The following is a 3,731-nucleotide window of genomic DNA, read 5'->3' on the forward strand; positions in this document are numbered from 1 at the left end:
TGAAATATACAGTTGGCCAAGCATGGATGCCCATGCATTAACTGCCCTTCAATCTAATGTTACTTGTCAGAGTCAGGACAAATCGACTGTCACACACACACTCCACCATTCCAGCCAGTGCTTTCCGGATTGACAACACAGCCTCTGTTACTGAAATGCTCCCACTGTAAGCTGAAGTTTCTGGGAGGGGGAGTGTGTGAAGTTTTTTTGGTTATGAGGTTTGTGCATCACATAATAAGTGGATATGGTACCACTCCAGTCAGTGCCATGTCCTGATTCTGCTGGGGTGAAGCTTACTACTGATATTGTAGGTCCTTTCACAGAGTCATCTGTGGACTGCTAATTTGCAATTATATTAATGGATTTTTACAGTAAATGGCCAGAAATTGCATTTATCTCAAATATAACATCCGCTACTGTAATTACATTTCTCTCCACAGTCTATGACAGGAAGGTACCCCTTGTCTGACGATGAACCCGAATTTGTTCCATCTCAGTTTGAATCCTTCCTGAGAGAGAAAAATAGTGTGCATAGGGAATGCTCAGTTTATTACCTCCAAGCAAATGGAGAGATTCAAAAACCTTAAAGAAGCTCTTCAGACTGCAATATTGGCAGACACATGTTTTTATAAGGCAGACAAATGCACCTCAAACTACATATTGCAGGCATACAACTCTTACAAAGTCCACTGCCCCTAAATCAACAGTTGCTAAGATTGTTCAAAATCAATAAGATAACAGTATGGGAAATACTGATCACAAAAGTGGTGCAAGAGAAGTATACTTTGAGTTAAAAAATTGGTTTATTAAAACAAGCAAAATCCAAATTTTCCAATCAGCTTAGAGTGACAAGTCAATGAGGACCTTACACCTATGGACTGTCTGATGGACCTATATGGAATGACAGACATCTTGTTCTTGTTAGGCAAGACTTTTCAAAAGTATTATTTGACAATGCACATTTTCCTATTCCTCCTGATGACAACCAACCAGGAACCCAAACCGCCTAGATATATTCAATGAATCAGAAGGCCCTCTGTGTGGACCAAGGACTATATGATATAAATAAAATGCATAATTCTGTTTTGTGATATAATGCATGACAATGTTGTCTGTAATATTTTAATAATGATAACATTATTTACAGTGTTGTCTGTATTTTTTAATACTGGGAAAAAAAGACTCTTTTGCACTATGAGGGGAATATGAGATGGCCATACCTCTGGCCTTTAGATGTCACTATTTACAGGTGTTATATGTATAAAACTTTCTACACTAAGTGCAACTTACTTCCAGTTTCTGTTACTGCAAACAGATTGTTGCTCAAGTTTACGGATGCTTGAACTTGTTAATAAAGCACACTATAACTACTCTGCGACCCAGACTACAGGACACAACATTATCAAATACTGAAAACTGAATGATTTGAATGTAAATAATAAAAAATAACTAGTTAAACGTAGCAACAAAGATGCAATAGGAAAGGTTAAATAAAGACAGTTTCATCCAGTTTAATGTGCGCATGCTGGTGTTTGTGTTTGTGTGTGTATCTGTCTCTAATAGTTGACATACCCTTGTTCAGTGAATTGAGAAACTCATCTTAGAGTTTTTTGAATTTATCAATGCTATCGGTTGATAACACTGATTGTAGAAGGTATTTCCACATTTTTACTACTAAGATTATACTGTTCTCAGTCTAAATATTTTATTCCTAATACTGCGGTCTCCATTAATGACTTTAAAAATTGCAATTAAATCCCCTCTTATGCACTTCTTTTCTAAAGAGAACAAGTTTAAATTCTGGAGGCAATCTTCTCAGGCCTTCTCAGGAACTCAGGCATTACATCCCCTCTGTTAATGTTGTACTCCTTCTCATAACTCTCTCAAGTTTGAGAATGTATTTTCTGAGGACTGGTGACCAAAACTGAACCACATACTCAAAGTGAGGCCGAACCAGTGATTTATAAAGTGGTAGAATTATATTTGTATCTCTTGCCAAAATGCCTGTTTTAATGCTGGATAGTACCCTGCTTGCTTTGCTGGCTACTACTTGGCCTTGCATGCTAAGAGAACATCCTAAATAGTAATTTCAATGCAATTTTTTTGCTCCCATGTGCATAACCTTGCATTTTTTATATTAAATTGCATCTGCCATGTTGCAGCCCACGCCTCAATTTTATCTAGGTCTTGCTGAAGTGAATGTAAGTCTTGTTGAGAATTTAATTACCATACACAGGTTAATGTTATCCACAAACAGCGAGATTTAGCTATTTATTCCAATCTCTATATTGTTTATGAATAAGATAAACAGAATTGGTCCCAGGACCGAACCCTGGGGCGCATCATTTACAGCTTTTGCCCAATTAGAAAATGAGCCATGTATTACTACCCTGTGGATTAATTCCTGTAGCCAGTTTTCCACCCACGTACATACAATTTCATCTGTACCAATAGACCTTAATTTGCAAATTAAACATTTGTGGGGTACTGTATCAAATGTTTTAGCAATGTCTAGATATACCATGTCTACTGACCTTCTGGGTAGTAAATTACTACTCACTTCCTCATAGAATGTTAGTAGATTGGTCTGACAAAAACAGTAATTCATGAAGCCATGTTGGTTGCTGCTTATGATACCATCTGAATATAATCCATTAACATTCACTCCGATCCCAGTAGCCTCATGTGGTGCCTCTTGTAGTCGGCGCTGGGCAGGATCGCTGCATCGCATCTCGGTGCTCAGCACGATTCCGATGCTAGCATCGGTATCGGGACATCCCTACATTCAAGTACCTGAACTATTACCAAAAATGTTTCTTATTTTTGTATCACTCGGCTGTAGATCCTCAAATCATCTCTGAACTGGTGCTGAGACTGTCCTTCCTTCTGGAGGGTGGCTACTTTTGTTCCCCATGGTCCCTGTGTGTTGTAAAGTAGCCACCGCTCCAAGCTCGCTCCCTGATGGACTCCAATCTAAATACAAATTAGTGAATAAAACATTAAATTGTAGTCCATCAAGGGGGTGAGCTTGGGGCGGTGGCTACTTTACAACACACACAGGGACCATGGGGAACAAAAGTAGCCACCCTCCAGAAGGAAGGATTGTGTCAGCACCAATTCAGAGATGATATGAGGATCATTATTGTTAATAGGTAAGGTACTTTTAAGGTACTAAGGTATTTTTTAGATTTAACTCCTGACTTTAGTGTCACTTTAAGTTTTCTTGTCATACCAACATGTCTATGTTTCCTTACGTTCAATGTTATTATTCTGTGATCACTGTTCCCCAAGTTGTCCCCAATTTCCACATCTGTGTTGTTTGAAATCAATAAATCCAACATTTTTCCTAGTCGGGGCTTCTACCATTTGTCCCATATAATTGTCTATGGAATATGTTCAAGAAGTGGTAGGCCTTACTTGAGTGTCCGGTTTCATTTGTCCAATCAGTATGAAGATAGTCTACCTTAATTATCACAATATAATCCCCGCCATTTCTGTCTGTAAGAAAAGTTGAATCTCCTCCTCCTTCTTTATGTTAGGGGGCCTGTAGCATATACCATTCAGTAATTTACCATTTTGTTCATTCATTTTTATCGCCAGCTATAAGAGTCCAGCATTGTCCCCAATTTTGTAATTTATGTTGTCGTGCACATTCACTTCCAGATTGTTCCTGGTGTACAGGCATACCCCTCTTATTCCTTCTCTATCTCTCTGAAATAAAGTATACCCCC

This window comes from Nanorana parkeri, unplaced genomic scaffold (assembly GCF_000935625.1).
Source record: "Nanorana parkeri isolate BGI_ZX_2015 unplaced genomic scaffold, ASM93562v1 scaffold28, whole genome shotgun sequence".
Classification (NCBI taxonomy): domain Eukaryota; kingdom Metazoa; phylum Chordata; class Amphibia; order Anura; family Dicroglossidae; genus Nanorana; species Nanorana parkeri.